Source organism: Pristiophorus japonicus, chromosome 19 (genome assembly GCF_044704955.1).
Source record: "Pristiophorus japonicus isolate sPriJap1 chromosome 19, sPriJap1.hap1, whole genome shotgun sequence".
In the NCBI taxonomy this organism is placed as follows: Eukaryota; Metazoa; Chordata; class Chondrichthyes; family Pristiophoridae; genus Pristiophorus; species Pristiophorus japonicus.
The window spans coordinates 98,037,480-98,053,826 of record NC_091995.1 but is presented as its reverse complement, the minus strand read 5'-3'; the positions used below and the strand labels follow the sequence as shown (position 1 = coordinate 98,053,826).

At 48.0% G+C, this 16,347-nt stretch overlaps 2 long non-coding RNA genes across 2 annotated transcripts; both read left to right on the top strand.

Annotated features, from left to right (window-relative positions):
* The first annotated feature begins 2,405 nt into the window (after nt 1–2,405).
* On the top strand, nt 2,406–5,618 carry LOC139230553 (uncharacterized). The gene is made up of 3 exons (XR_011587948.1): nt 2,406–2,443; nt 4,567–4,611; nt 5,583–5,618. It is a non-coding gene; the product is annotated as an uncharacterized lncRNA (long non-coding RNA).
* Nucleotides 5,619–12,704: 7,086 nt separating this feature from the next.
* LOC139230554 (uncharacterized) lies at nt 12,705–16,325 on the top strand. The gene is made up of 4 exons (XR_011587949.1): nt 12,705–12,962; nt 13,110–13,145; nt 15,276–15,320; nt 16,290–16,325. It is a non-coding gene; the product is annotated as an uncharacterized lncRNA (long non-coding RNA).
* The last annotated feature ends 22 nt before the right edge of the window (nt 16,326–16,347 follow it).

The window sequence follows — 16,347 nt, the reverse complement described above, 5'->3', positions numbered from 1 at the left end:
AATGGGGAATTCAGGAGAAACTTCTTTACCCAGAGAGCGGTGAGAATGTGGAACTCGCTGCCACAGGGAGGGGTTGAGGCAAATAGTATCGATGTATTTAAGGGGAGGCTGGACAAGGAAGTGGGGGAGAAGGGAATAGAGGGTTGTGCTGATAGAGTTAGATGAGGAAAGACGGGAGGAGGCTCGAGTGGAGCATAAACGTCGGCATGGACTGGTTGGGCCGAATGGCCTGTTTCTGGGCCGTATATCCCGTGTAATCCTGGGTAATCTTTCAAAACCATTCGGGTAACTGAGCGTGTGGTCTGGGAACTGAAACTCTGTTCCTTGTGTTTCAGACTCTGCAGAGAATGAGAGTGGGCCGGATACTAAAGGTATTGATCCCGATCTTTCCCCCACACGTCGCGGTTACACATTGAAATCTCATTAAAACGGAGCTTCAGTTTTAAACCCATTCTGATAACTGGACACGGAGACTGTCCTGTGATTGGTGAACTGAAATTCTGTTCCTTCTGTTCCAGATTCTTCAGAAAAGGACAGTCACTCTGAGGCTCGAGGTATCTATATTTTTTATTCTAAAATCTCCCTATTTCTAACTTCATCAGTAAATAATAATCATTGTGAACCTTTCACATTCATTTCCCATTTTATAATCGGAAACCGGTTTTCGTTTCAGATTCCGATGAAATTTCCAAAAGGAAAATCAAAGTGATTGTCTCGGGAGCAGATGATGGTTTGTGGATCACTCTGTGTATGGGGATTATTGACTGCGCTTTGTCCGTGTCTTACTTACCCCCGGGCGTTGACTATTCCAACACACTCCTGGCCGGCCTGCTACATTCTACCCTACGTAAACTGGAGGTCATCCAAAACTCGGCTACCCGTGTCCTAACTCGCACCGAGTCCCGCTCACCCATCACCCACTGTGCTCGCTGCCCCGTGCCCTAACTCGCACCGAATCCCGCTCACCCATCACCCACTGTGCTCGCTGCCCCGTGTCCTAACTTGCACCAAGTCCCGCTCACCCATCACCCTCAGTGCTCACTGCCCCGTGTCCTAACTTGCACCAAGTCCCGCTCTCCCATCACCCCCTGTGCTCGCTGCCCCGTGTCCTAACTTGCACCAAGTCCCGCTCACCCATCACCCTCAGTGCTCGCTGCCCCGTGTCCTAACTTGCACCAACACCCGCTCACCCATCACCCCCTGTGCTCGCTGCCCCGTGTCCTAACTTGCACCAAGTCCCGCTCACCCATCACCCCCTGTGCTCGCTGCCCCGTGTCCTAACTCGCATCAAGTCCCACCAATCCCATCACCCCCTGTGCTCACTGCCCCGTGTCCTAATTCGCACCGAGTCCCACTCACCCATCACCCACTGTGCTCGCTGCCCCGTGTCCTAACTCGCACCAAGTCCCGCTCACCCATCACCCCCTGTGCTCGCTGCCCCGTGTCCTAACTCGCACCGAGTCCCACTCACCCATCACCCCCTGTGCTCGCTGCCCCGTGTCCTAACTCGCACCTAGTCCCACTCACCCATCATCCCCTGTGCTCGCTCACCTACATTGGCTCCCGGTTAAGCAACGCCTCGATTTCAAAAATCTAATCTTTGTTTTCAAATCCGTCCATGACCCTCGCCCCTCCCAATCTCTGTAATCTCCTCCAGCCCCACAACCCCCGAGATGTCTGCGCTCCTCTAATTCTGCCCTCCTGACCATCCCTGATTATAATTCTCCACCATCGGTGGCCGTGCCTTCTGTTGCCTGGGCTCCAAGCTCTGGAACTCCCTCCCTAAACCTCTCCACCTCTCTACCTCTCTTTCCTCTTCAAGATGCTCCTTAAAACCGACCTTTTTGTGCAAGATTTTTTCACCTGCACTAATTTCTACTTCTGCGGCTCAGTGTCAAATTTTGCATCTCATAATGCTCGTGTGATGCACCTTGGGACGTCTCACTACATTAAAGGCGCTATATCAAGACAAGTTGTTGTTGTTGTTGAATCAAGGGATATGGGGATCGGGCGGGAAAGTGGAGTTAAGGTCGAAGTTCAGCCAGGATCTGATTGAATGGCAGAGCAGACTCGAGGGGCCGAATGGCCGACTCCTGCTCCTATTTCTTCTGTTGTTATGAGTGCTGAGTGTGTCAGTGTTTGCACTGGGAGCGGGAGCTTTGTAAACCATTCGGATAACTGAGCGTGTGGTCTGGGAACTGAAACTGTGTTCCTTGTGTTTCAGACTCTGCAGAGAATGAGAGTGGGCCGGATACTAAAGGTATTGATCCCGATCTTTCCCCCACACGTCGCGGTTACACATTGAAATCTCATTAAAACGGAGCGACAGTTTTAAACCCATTCTGATAACTGGACACGGAGACTGTCCTGTGATTGGTGAACTGAAATTCTGTTCCTTCTGTTCCAGATTCTGCCCAGAAGGAGAGCCGGTCTGTGGAGACAGGTATTGCCTCTGATATTACAATAATCCAGCACCGATTGTCGGGGTGTGACCACAGATTGCCGTGACCACACTTTGGTTCTGTCTTCACGAAGGAAGACACAAAGAACATTCCTGAAATACTAGGGAACCAAGGGTCTAGCGAGAGAGAGGAACTGAAGGAAATCCTTATTAGTAGCGAAATTGTGTTAGGGAAATTGATGGGATTGAAGGCCGATAAATCCCCAGGGCCTGATAGTCTTCATCCCAGAGTACTTAAGGAAATGGCCCTAGAAATAGTGGATGCATTGGTGATCATTTTCCAACAATCTATCGACTCTGGATCAGTTCCTATGGACTGGAGGTTAGCTAATATAACAACACTTTTTAAGAAAGGAGGGAGAGAGCAAATTATAGACCGGTTAGCCTGACATCAGTAGTGGGGAAAATGTTGGAATCAATTATTAAAGATGAAATAGCACCTCATTTGGAAAGCAGTGACAGGATTGGTCCAGCATGGATTTATCAAAGGGAAATCATGCTTGACAAATCTTCTAGAATTTTTTGAGGGTGTAACTCGTAGAGTGGACAAGGGAGATCCAGTGAATGTGGTGAATTTGGACTTTCAAAAGACTTTTGACAAGGTCCCACATAAGAGATTGGTGTCAAAATTAAAGCCCATGGTATTGGGGGAAATGTACTGACGTGGATAGAGAACTGGTTGGCAGACAGGAAGCAGAGAGTCGGAATAAACGGGTCCTTTTCAGAATGGCAGGCAGTGACTAGTGGGGTGCCGCAGGGCTCAGTGCTGGGACCCCAGCTATTTACAATATATATCAATGATTTAGATGAAGGAATTGAGAGTAATATCTCCAGGTTTGCAGATGACACTAAGCTGGGTGGCGGTGTGAGCTGTGAGGAGGATGCTCAGAGGCTGCAGGGTGACTTGGACAGGTTAGTTGAGTGGGCAAATGCATGGCAGATGCAGTATAATGTGGATAAATGTGAGGTTATCCACTTTGGTGGCAAAAACATGAAGGCAGAATATTATCTGAATGGCAGCAGATTAAGAAAGGGGGAGGTGCAACGAGACCTGGGTGTCATGGTACATCAGTCATTGATGGTAGGTATGCAGGTACAGTAGGCGGTGAAGAAGGCAAATGGCATGTTGGCCTTCATAGCTAGGGGATTTGAGTATAGGAGCAGGGAGATCTTATTGCAGTTGTACAGGACCTTGGTGAGGCCTCATCTGGAATATTGCGTTCAGTTTTGGTCTCCTAATCTGAGGAAGGACGTTCTTGCTATTGAGGGAGTGCAGCGAAGGTTCACCAGACTGATTCCCGGGATGGCAGAACTGACATATGAGGAGAGACTGGAGGGACTGGGCCTGTATTTACTGGAGTTTAGCAGAATGAGAGGGAATCTCATAGAAACATATAAAATTCTGATGGGTTTGGACAGGTTAGATGCAGGAAGAATGCTCCCGATGTTGGGGAAGTCCAGAACCAGGGGACACAGTCTAAGGATAAGGGGTAGTCCATTTAGGACTCAGATGAGGAGAAACTTCTTCACTCAGAGAGTTGTTAACCTGTGGAATTTTCTACCACAGAGAGTTGTTGAGGCCAGTTCGTTGGACATATTCAAGAGGGAGTTGGATCTGGCCCTTACGGCTAAAGGGATCAAGGGGTATGGAGAGAAAGCAGGAATGGGGTAGTGAAGTTACATGATCAGCCATGATCATATTCAATGGCGGTGCAGGCTCGAAGGGCCGAATGGCCTACTCCTGCACCAGCTTTCTATGTTTCTCTGTTTCTATGAATGGAGTCGGCAGCTTCCTGCTACTGGATCCCGAGCCACTCCCAGTGCAGAGCCACTCGCTCACTCTGGATCCAGTCCAGGTTCTGAGCCCAGGTCCCGGAATGGCCGAGTCTCGGGGCGATGGGTCGGGTCCTGAGGACCACACCAAAGCGCTCAGGTGACCTGGGAGACTGGGCTGGGGTCTGTGTGGGAAACACCGAGCCCCTGGCTCACTCACTGCCCCTTCACACCCCCTTACCCACAGCCCAATGGGTCAGGCCGCTCACTCACCTTTCCATTTCACGTCCAATCCTCACTCAACAAATCTCGCTTTCTTATTCTTCATTCAGATTCGGATGAAATTGGAAAACGGAACAGGAACAACCACAATGCCAGTGAGTGGACAATTGCGGGTTTTATTGAACGGGGAGTGTGCCGGACCAGTGTCAGTCTGTCTGCTCTTTCTCCATTCCACAACTTCATCAGAATTAGGAGCAGGAGTCGGCCATTCGGCCCCCGAGCCTGCTCCGCCATTCAATGAGATCATGGCTGATCTTCCACCTCAACTCCACTTTCCCGCCGCTCCCGATAACCTCTTACATTCCCTTAATGTTTAAGAAACTGTCCATTTTTGTCCAATTTATTCAATGTCCCAGCTTCCACAGCTCTCTGAGGCAGTGAATTCCACAGATTTACAACCTTCGGAGAAGAAATTTCTCCTCATCTCAGATTTCAATGGGCGGCCCCTTATTCTAAGATTATGCCCCCTAGTTCTAGTCTCCCCCATCAGTGGAAACATCCTCTCTGCATCCACCTTGTCAAGCCCTCTCAGAAGCTTGTATCTTTCAATGAGGTCACCTCTCATTCTTCTAAACTCCAGAGAGTATGGGCCCAATCTACTCAATCTCTCCTCATGGGACAACCCTCTCCTCCCAGGAATCGATCCAATCAACCTTTGCTGCACTCCCTCTAAGGCAAGTGTATCCTTCCGCAGATAAGGAGACCTGACCTGTGCACAGTACTCCAGGTGTGCACCCACCAAAGCCCTGTATATTTATACCAAGACTTCCTTACTCTTGTACACCAACCCCTTACAATAAAGGCCAACATACCATCTACATTCCTAACTGCTTGCTGTACCTGCCTGCTAACTCGAGATTCTCTCATTGACTGCCCGACCTGGGAGGCCAAATCTAAAACTGGGAGTTGCCCTGTGATTATTGACGGTGCTTTAGAGAAGACGCCGGTGTGTGAGGAGAGAGTGAGGGGGGAATTAACCCCTCCCGCACAGGAGGATCGATTCTATAACTGGACACGGAGACTGTCCTGTGATTGGTGAACTGAAAGTCTGTTCCTTCTGTTCCAGATTCTTTAGAAAAGGACAGTCAGTCTGAGGCTCGAGGTATCTAGATTTATTATTCTAATATCTCCCTATTTCTAACTTCATCAGCAAATAATAATCATTGTGAACCTTTCACATTCATTTCCCATTTTATAATCAAAAACCGGTTTTCATTTCAGATTCCGATGAAATTACCAAAAGAAAAATCAAACTGATTGTTTCGGGAGCAGATGATGGTTTGTGGATCACTCTGTGTATGGGGATTATTGACTGCGCTTTGTCCATGCCTTAGTTACCTCTACACTTAACTATTGCAACACACTCCTGGCCGGCCTCCCACATTCTACCCTATGTAAACTTGCGGTGATCCAAATCGCGCACCAAGTCCCGCTCACCCATCACCCCCTGTGCTCGCTGCCCCGGATGCTAACTCACACCGAGTCCCGCTCACCCATCACCCCCTGTGCTCACTGCCCCGTGTCCTAACTCGCACCAAGTCCCACTCACCCATCACCCCCTGTGCTCGCTGCCCCGTGTCCTAACTCGCACCCAGTCCCGCTCACCCATCACCTCACTGTGCTCGCTGCCCCGTGTCCTTACTCGCACCCAGTCCCACTCACCCATCAGCCCCTGTGCTCGCTGACTGATATTGGCTCCCGGTTGAGCAAAGCCTCGATTACAAAATTCTTCATCCTTGTTTTCAAACCCCTCCATGGCCCACACTCCTCCCTATTTCTGTAATCTACTCCAGCCTCAAAACCTCCCGAGATACCTCCGCTCCTCTAATTCTTCCCTATTGACCATCCCTGATTATAATCGCTCAACTATCGGTGGCCGTTCCTTCTGTTACCTGGGTCCCAAGCTCTGGAACTCCCTCCCGAAACCTCTCCACCTCTCGACCTCTCTACCTCTCTTTCCTCCTTCAAGATGCTCCTTAAAACCTACCTCTTTGACCAAGCTTTTGGTCACCTGCACTAATTTCTCCTTGTGCGGCTCGGTGTCAAATTTTATCTCATAACACTCCTGTGATGCACCTTGCAACATTTCACTACATTAAAGACGCTATATAAATACAAGTTGTTGTTGTTGTTGAATCAAGGGATATGGGGATCGGGCGGGAAAGTGGAGTTAAGGTCGAAGATCAGCCATGATCTGATTGAATGGCGGAGCAGGCTCGAGGGGCCGAATGGCCGACTCCTGCTCCTATTTCTTCTGTTGTTATGAGTGCTGAGTGTGTCGGTGTTTGCACTGGGAACGGGAGCTTTGTAAACCATTCGGGTAACTGAGCGTGTGGTCTGGGAACTGAAACTGTGTTCCTTGTGTTTCAGACTCTGCAGAGAATGAGAGTGGGCCGGATACTAAAGGTATTGATCCCGATCTTTCCCCCACACGTCGCTGTTACACATTGAAATCTCATTAAAACGGAGCAACAGTTTTAAACCCATTCTGATAACTGGACACAGAGACTGTCCTGTGATTGGTGAACTGAAATTCTGTTCCTTCTGTTCCAGATTCTTTAGAAAAGGACAGTCGCTCTGAGGCTCGAGGTATCTAGATTTATTATTCTAATATCTCCCTATTTCTAACTTCATCAGTAAATAATAATCATTGTGAACCTTCCACATTCATTTCCCATTTTATAATCAAAAAACGGTTTTCATTTCAGATTCCGATGAAATTACCAAAAGGAAAATCAAAGTGATTGGATCGGGAGCTGATGATGGTTTGTGGATCACTCTGTGTATGGGGATTATTGACTGCACTTTGTCCGTGTCTTAGTTACCTCTCCACTTGACTATTCCAACACACTGCTGGCCGGCCTCCCACATTCTACCCGACGTAAACTGGAGGTCATCCAAATCTCGGCTACCCGTGTCCTAACTCGCACCGAATCCCGCTCACCCATCACCCCCTGTGCTCGCTGCTCCGTGTCCTAACTCGCACCAAGTCCCACTCACCCATCATCCCCTGAGCTCGCTGACTTACATTGGCTCCCAGTTAAGCAACGCTTCGATTTCAAAATTCTCATCTTTGTTTTCAATTCTTCCATGACCCTCGCCCCTCCCTATCTCTGTAACCTCCTCCAGCCCCACAACCCCCCGAGATATCTGCGCTCCTCTAAATCTGCCCGCTTGAGCATCCCTGATAATAATCGCTCCACCATCGGTGGCCGTGCCTTGTGTTGCCTGGTCCCCAAGCTCTGGACCTCCTTCCCTAAACCTCTCCACCTCTCTACCTCTCTCTCCTCCTTCAAGATGCTCCTTAAAACCGAACTCTTTGACCAAGATTGTGGTCACCTGCGCTAATTTCTACTTCTATGGCTCAGTGTCAAATTTTATCTCATAATACTCCTGTGATGCACCTTGGGACGTCTCACAACATTAAAGGCGCTATATAGGGGTTGGAGGGTCTAGTAAGGAGGAGGAATTGAGGGAAATCCTTATTAGTCGGGAAATTGTGTTGGGGAAGTTGATGGGATTGGAGGCCGATAAATCCCCAGGGCCTGATGGACTGCATCCAAGAGTACTTAAGGAGGTGGCCTTGGAAATAGTGGATGCATTGACAGTCATTTTCCAACATTCCATAGACTCTGGATCAGTTCCTATGGAGTGGAGGGTAGCCAATGTAATCCCACTTTTTAAAAAAGGAGGGAGAGAGAAAACAGGGAATTATAGACCGGTCAGCCTGACCTCAGTAGTGGGTAAAATGATGGAATCAATTATTAAGGATGTCATAGCAGTGCATTTGGAAAGAGGTGATATGATAGGTCCAAGTCAGCATGGATTTGTGAAAGGGAAATCATGCTTGACAAATCTTCTGGAATTTTTTGAGGATGTTTCCAGTAGAGTGGACAAGGGAGAACCAGTTGATGTGGTATATTTGGACTTTCAGAAGGCTTTCGACAAGGTCCCACACAAGAGATTGATGTGCAAAGTTAAAGCACATGGGATTGGGGGTAGTGTGCTGACATGGATTGAGAACTGGTTGTCAGACAGGAAGCAAAGAGTAGGAGTAAATGGGGACTTTTCAGAATGGCAGGCAGTGACTAGTGGGGTACCGCAAGGTTCTGTGCTGGGGCCCCAGCTGTTTACATTGTACATTAATGATTTAGACGAGGGGATTAAATGTAGTATCTCCAAATTTGCGGATGACACTAAGTTGGGTGGCAGTGTGAGCTGCGAGGAGGATGCTATGAGGCTGCAGAGCGACTTGGATAGGTTAGGTGAGTGGGCAAATGCATGGCAGATGAAGTATAATGTGGATAAATGTGAGGTTATCCACTTTGGTGGTAAAAACAGAGAGACAGACTATTATCTGAATGGTGACAGATTAGGAAAAGGGGAGGTGCAACGAGACCTGGGTGTCATGGTACATCAGTCATTGAATGCAGGTACAGCAGGTGGTTAAGAAAGCAAATGGCATGTTGGCCTTCATAGCGAGGGGATTTGAGTACAGGGGCAGGGAGGTGTTGCTAATGTTGTACAGGGCCTTGGTGAGGCCACACCTGGAGTATTGTGTACAGTTTTGGTCTCCTAACCTGAGGAAGGACATTCTTGCTATTGAGGGAGTGCAGCGAAGGTTCACCAGACTGATTCCCGGGATGGCGGGACTGACCTATCAAGAAAGACTGGATCAACTGGGCTTGTATTCACTGGAGTTCAGAAGAATGAGAGGGGACCTCATAGAAACGTTTAAAATTCTGACGGGGTTAGACAGGTTAGATGCAGGAAGAATGTTCCCAATGTTGGGGAAGTCCAGAACCAGGGAACACAGTCTAAGGATAAGGGGTAAGCCATTTAGGACCGAGATGAGGAGGAATTTCTTCACCCAGAGAGTGGTGAACCTGTGGAATTATCTACCACAGAAAGTTGTTGAGGCCAATTCACTAAATATATTCAAAAAGAAGTTAGATGAAGTTCTTACTACTAGGGGAATCAAGGGGAAATGGTGAAAAAGCAGGAATGGGGTACTGAAGTTGCATGTTCAGCCATAAACTCATTGAATGGCGGTGCAGGCTAGAAGGGCCGAATGGCCAACTCCTGCACCTATTTTCTATGTTTCTATGTTTCTATGTTTCTATAAATACAAGTTGTTGTTGTTGTTGAATCAAGGGATGTGGGGATCGGGCGGGAAAGTGGAGTTAAGGTCAAAGTAGAGCCATGATCTGATTGAATGGCGGAGCAGGCTCGAGGGGCCGAATGGCCGACTCCTGCTCCTATTTCTTCTGTTGTTATGAGTGCTGAGTGTGTCGGTGTTTGCACTGGGAGCGGGAGCTTTGTAGACCATTCGGGTAACTGAGCGTGTGGTCTGGGAACTGAAACTGTGTTCCTTGTGTTTCAGACTCTGCAGAGAATGAGAGTGGGCCGGATACTAAAGGTATTGATCCCGATCTTTCCCCCACACGTCGCGGTTACACATTGAAATCTCATTAAAACGGAGCGACAGTTTTAAACCCATTCTGATAACTGGACACGGAGACTGTCCTGTGATTGGTGAACTGAAATTCTATTCCTTCTGTTCCAGATTCTTTCGAAAAGAACAGTCACTCTGAGGCTCGAGGTATCTAGATTTATTATTCTAATATCTCCCTATTTCTAACTTCTTCATCAGTAAATAATAATCATTGTGAACCTTTCACATTCATTTCCCATTTTATAATCAAAAACCGGTTTTCATTTCAGATTCCGATGAAATTACCAAAAGGAAAATCAAAGTGATTGGATCGGGAGCAGATGATGGTTTGTGGATCACTCTGTATATGGGGATTATTGACTGCGCTTTGTCCGTGTCTTAGTTACCCTCGGGCCTTGACTATTGCAACACACTGCTGGCCGGCCTCCCACATTCTACCCTACGTAAACTGGAGGTCATCCAAACCTCGGCTACCCGTGTCCTAACTCGCACCAAGTCCTGCTCACCCATCACCCATGTGCTCGCTGCCCCGTGTCCTAACTCGCACCAAGTCCCGCTCATCCTGTGCTCGCTGACCCGTGTCCAAACTCGCACCGAGTCCCTCTCACCCATCACCCCCTGTGCTCGCTCACCTACATTGACTCCCGGTTAAGCAACGCCTCGATTTCAAAATTCTCATCTTTGTTTTCAATTCCCTCCATGACCCTTGCCCCTCCCTATCTCTGTAATCTCCTCCAGCCCCACAAACCCCCGAGATGTCTGCGCTCCTCTAATTCTGCCCTCCTAACCATCCCTGATTATAATCGCTCCACCATCGGTGGCCGTGACTTCTGTTGCCTGGGCCCCAAGCTCTGGAACTCCCTCCCTAAACCTCTCCATCTCTCTTCCTCTCTTTCCTCTTCAAGATGCTCCTTAAAACCCACCTCTTTGTCCAAGATTTTGGTCACCTGCGCTAATTTCTACTTCTGTGGCTCGGTGTCAAATTTTATCTCATAACACTCCTGTGATGCAACTTGGGACGTCTCACTACATTAAAGGCGCTATATAAATACAAGTTGTTGTTGTTGTTGAATCAAGGGATATGGGGATCGGGCGGGAAAGTGGAGTTAAGGTCGAAGTTCAGCCATGATCTGATTGAATGGCGGAGCAGGCTCGAGGGGCCGAATGGCCGACTCCTGCTCCTATTTCTTCTGTTGTTATGAGTGCTGAGTGTGTCGGTGTTTGCACTGGGAGCGGGAGCTTTGTAGACCATTCGGGTAACTGAGCGTGTGGTCTGGGAACTGAAACTGTGTTCCTTGTGTTTCAGACTCTGCAGAGAATGAGAGTGGGCCGGATACTAAAGGTATTGATCCCGATCTTTCCCCCACACGTCGCGGTTACACATTGAAATCTCATTAAAACGGAGCGACAGTTTTAAACCCATTCTGATAACTGGACACGGAGACTGTCCTGTGATTGGTGAACTGAAATTCTGTTCCTTCTGTTCCAGATTCTTTAGAAAAGGACAGTCACTCTGAGGCTCGAGGTATCGAGATTTATTATTCTAATATCTCCCTATTTCTAACTTCATCATTAAATAATAATCATTGTGAACCTTCCACATTCATTTCCCATTTTATAATCAAAAACCGGTTTTCATTTCAGATTCCGATGAAATTACCAAAAGGAAAATCAAAGTGATTGTTTCGGGAGCAGATGATGGTTTGTGGATCACTCTGTGTATGGGGATTATTGACTGCGCCAATATACGGGAGCTGGGTCCCTGAGGGTTAACAAGCTCTTTATTGAGACTGCACAAGATAAAGGATCACGGGGTTGGGGGTAATATATTAGCATGGATTGAGGATTGGCTAACGAACAGAAAACATACTTCAGTTGGCAAACAGTAACCAGTGGGGTGCCATAGGGATCAGTGCTGGGACCCCAACTATTTACCAGAACTAGAGGCCATAATCTTAGAATAAGGGGCCGCCCATTTAAAACTGAGATGAGGAGAAATTTCTTCTCTCAGAGGGTTGTAAATCTGTGGAATTCACTGCCTCAGAGAGCTGTGGAAGCTGGGACATTGAATACATTTAAGACAGAAATAGACAGTTTCTTAAACAATAAGGGGATAAGTGGTTATACAGTGCGGTCAGGGAAGTGGACCTGAGTCCATTATCGGATCAGCCATGATCATATTAAATGGCGGAGCAGGCTCGAGGGGCATATGGCCTTCTCCTGCTCCTATTTCTTATGTTCTTATGTTCTTATAATATCAAATGCATGTGGGGTCAGGGGTCAGGGCTCGAGGGGCTGATTGGCCCAGTCCATACGCATGGGCCTCAGGACCAGAATAGAGAACAAGCTGGCCCCGAAACAGAATGGTTTATTCCAGATCCTTCAATACAAATACCCAGGCCCATTCAGTCTGGAGTTTAGAAGAATCTCATTGAACCAGAAAAGATTATGAGGGGGATTGACAGGTTAGATGCTGAGAGACTGTTTCCCCCGGGCTGGAAAGTCTAGTACCGGGGGTCACAGCCTCAGGATAAGGGATCGGCCATTTAGGGCTCAGTGTTCCCACTTGTGGGGAAGATATAACTAGAGGCCATCAATATGAGATAGTCACCCAGAAACCCAATGGGGAATTCAGGAGAAACTTCTTTACCCAGAGAGCGGTGAGAATGTGGAACTCGCTGCCACAGGGAGGGGTTGAGGCAAATAGTATCGATGTATTTAAGGGGAGGCTGGACAAGGAAGTGGGGGAGAAGGGAATAGAGGGTTATGCTGATAGAGTTAGATGAGGAAAGACGGGAGGAGGCTCGAGTGGAGCATAAACGCCGGCATGGACTGGTTGGCCGAATGGCCTGTTTCTGGGCCGTATATCCCGTGTAATCCTGGGTAATCTTTCAAAACCATTCGGGTAACTGAGCGTGTGGTCTGGGAACTGAAACTGTGTTCCTTGTGTTTCAGACTCTGCAGAGAATGAGAGTGGGCCGGATACTAAAGGTATTGATCCCGATCTGTCCACCACACGTCGCGGTTACACATTGAAATCTCATTAAAACGGAGCGACAGTTTTAAACCCATTCTGATAACTGGACACGGAGACTGTCCTGTGATTGGTGAACTGAAATTCTGTTCCTTCTGTTCCAGATTCTGCCCAGAAGGAGAGCCGGTCTGTGGAGACAGGTATTGCCTCTGATATTACAATAATCCAGCACCGATTGTCGGGGTGTGACCACAGATTCCGTGACCACACTTTGGTTCTGTCTTCATGAAGTAAGCCATAAAGAACATTTCGGAAATACTAGGGAACCGAGAGTCTAGAGGGAGAGAGGAACTGAAGGAAATCCTTATTAGTAGCGAAATTGTGTTACGGAAATTGATATTATTGAAGGCCGATAATTCCCCGGGGCCTGATAGTCTTCATCCCAGAGTACTTAAGGAAGTGGCTCTAGAAATAGTGGATGCATTGGTGATCATTTTCCAACAATCTATTGAATCTGGATCAGTTCCTATCGACTGGAGGTTAGCAACTGTAACACAACATTTTAAGAAAGGAGGGAGAGAGAAAACGGGGAATTATAGACCCGTTAGCCTGACATCAGTAGCGGGGAAAATGTTGGAATCAATTATGAAAGATGAAATAGCAGCGCATTTGGAAAGCAGTGACAGGATCGGTCCAAGTCAGCATGGATTTATCAAAGGGAAATCATGCTTGACAAATCTTCTAGAATTTTTTGAGGATGTAACTGGTAGAGTGGACAAGGGAGAACCAGTGGATGTGGCGTATTTGGACTTTCAAAAGACATTTGACAAGGTCCCACACAAGAGATTGGTGTCAAAATTAAAGCACATGGTATTGGGGTAATGTACTGATGTGGATAGAGAACTGGTTGGCAGACAGGAAGCAGAGAGTCAGGATAAACGGGTCCTTTTCAGAATGGCAGGCAGTGACTAGTGGGGTGCAGCAGGGCTCAGTGCTGGGACCCCAGCTATTTACAATATATGTCAATGATTTAGATGAAGGAATTGAGAGTAATATCTCCAAGTTTGCCGATGACACTCAGATGGGTGGTGGTGTGAGCTGTGAGGAGGATGCTCAGAGGCTGCAGGGTGACTTGGACAGGTTAGGTGAGTGGGCAAATGCATGGCAGATGCAGTTTAATGTGGATAAATGTGAGGTTATCCACTTTGGTGGCAAAAACACGAAGGCAGAATATTATCTGAATGGTGACAGATTAGGAAAAGGGGAGGTGCAATGAGACCTGGGTGTCATGGTACATCAGTCATTGAAAGTTGGCATGCAGATACAGCAGGCGGTGAAGGCAGCAAATGGTATGTTGGCCTTCATAGCTAGGGGATTTGAGTGTAGGAGCAGGGAGGTCTTGCTGCAGTTGTACAGGGCCTTGGTGAGGCCTCACCTGGAATATTGTGTTCAGTTTTGGTCTCCTAATCTGAGGAAGGACGTTCTTGCTATTGAGGGAGTGCAGCGAAGGTTCACCAGACTGATTCCCGGGATGGCAGGACTGACATATGAGGAGAGACTGGATCGACTGGGCCTGTATTCACTGGAGTTTAGCAGAATGAGAGGGAATCTCATAGAAACATATAAAATTCTGATGGGACTGGACAGGTTAGATGCAGGAAGAATGTTCCCGATGTTGGGGAAGTCCAGAACCTGGAGTCACAGTCTAAGGATAAGGGGTAAGCCATTTAGGACCGAGATAAGGAGAAACTTTTTCACTCAGAGAGTTGTTAACCCGTGGAATTCTCTACCACAGAGAGTTGTTGAGGCCAGTTCGTTGGATATATTCAAGAGGGAGTTAGATATTTCCTTACGGCTAAAGGGATCAAGGGGTATGGAGAGAAAGCAGGAAAGGGGTCCTGAGGGAATGATCAGCCATGATCATATTCAATGGCGGTGCAGGCTAGAAGGGCCGAATGGCCTACTCCTGCACCAGCTTTCTATGTTTCTCTGTTTCTATGAATGGAGTCGGCAGCTTCCTGCTACTGGATCCCGAGCCACTCCCAGTGCAGAGCCACTCGCTCACTCTGGATCCAGTCCAGGTTCTGAGCCCAGGTCCTGGATTGGCCGAGTCTCGGGGCGATGTGTCGGGTCCTGAGGACCACACCAAAGCGCTCAGGTGACCTGGGAGACTGGGCTGGGGTCTGTGTGGGAAACACCGAGCCCCTGGCTCACTCACTGCCCCTTCACACCCCCTTACCCACAGCCCAATGGGTCAGGCCGCTCACTCACCTTTCCATTTCACGTCCAATCCTCACTCAACAAATCTCGCTTTCTTATTCTCCATTCAGATTCCGATGAAATTGGAAAACGGAACAGGAACAACCACAATGCCAGTGAGTGGACAATTGCGGGTTTTATTGAACGGGGAGTGTGCCGGGCCAGTGTCAGTCTGTCTGCTCTTTCTCCATTCCACAACTTCATCAGAATTAGGAGCAGGAGTCGGCCATTCGGCCCCCGAGCCTGCTCCGCCATTCAATGAGATCATGGCTGATCTTCCACCTCAACTCCACTTTCCCGCCCGCTCCCGATAACCTCTTACATTCCCTTAGTGTTTAACAAAATGTCTATTTCTGTCAAATTTATTCAATGTCCCAGCTTCCACAGCTCTCTGAGGCAGTGAATTCCTCAGATTTACAACCCTCGGAGAAGAAATTTCTCCTCATTTCAGTTTTCAATGGGCGGCCCCTTATTCTAAGATTATGCTCTCGTTCTCGTCTCCCCCATCAGTGGAAACATCCTCTCTGCATCCACCTTGTCAAGCCCTCTCAGAAGTTGTATCTTTCAATGAGGTCACCTCTCATTCTTCTAAACTCCAGAGAGTATGGGCCCAATCTACTCAATCTCTCCTCATAGGACAACCCTCTCCTCCCAGGAATCGATCCAATCAACCTTTGCTGCACTCCCTCTAAGGCAAGTGTATCCTTCCGCAGATAATGAGACCTGACCTGTGCACAGTGCTCCAGGTGTGCACCCACCAAAGCCCTGTATAATTATACCAAGACTTCCTTACTCTTGTACACCAACCCCTTACAATAAAGGCCAACATACCATCTACATTCCTAACTGCTTGCTGTACCTGCCTGCTAACTCGAGATTCTCTCATTGACTGCCCGACCTGGGAGGCCAAATCTAAAACTGGGAGTTGCCCTGTGATTATTGACGGTGCTTTAGAGAAGACGCCGGTGTGTGAGGAGAGAGTGAGGGGGGAATTAACCCCTCCCGCACAGGAGGATCGATTCTATAACTGGACACGGAGACTGTCCTGTGATTGGTGAACTGAAATTCTGTTCCTTCTGTTCCAGATTCTTTAGAAAAGGACAGTCACTCTGAGGCTCGAGGTATCTAGATTTATTATTCTAA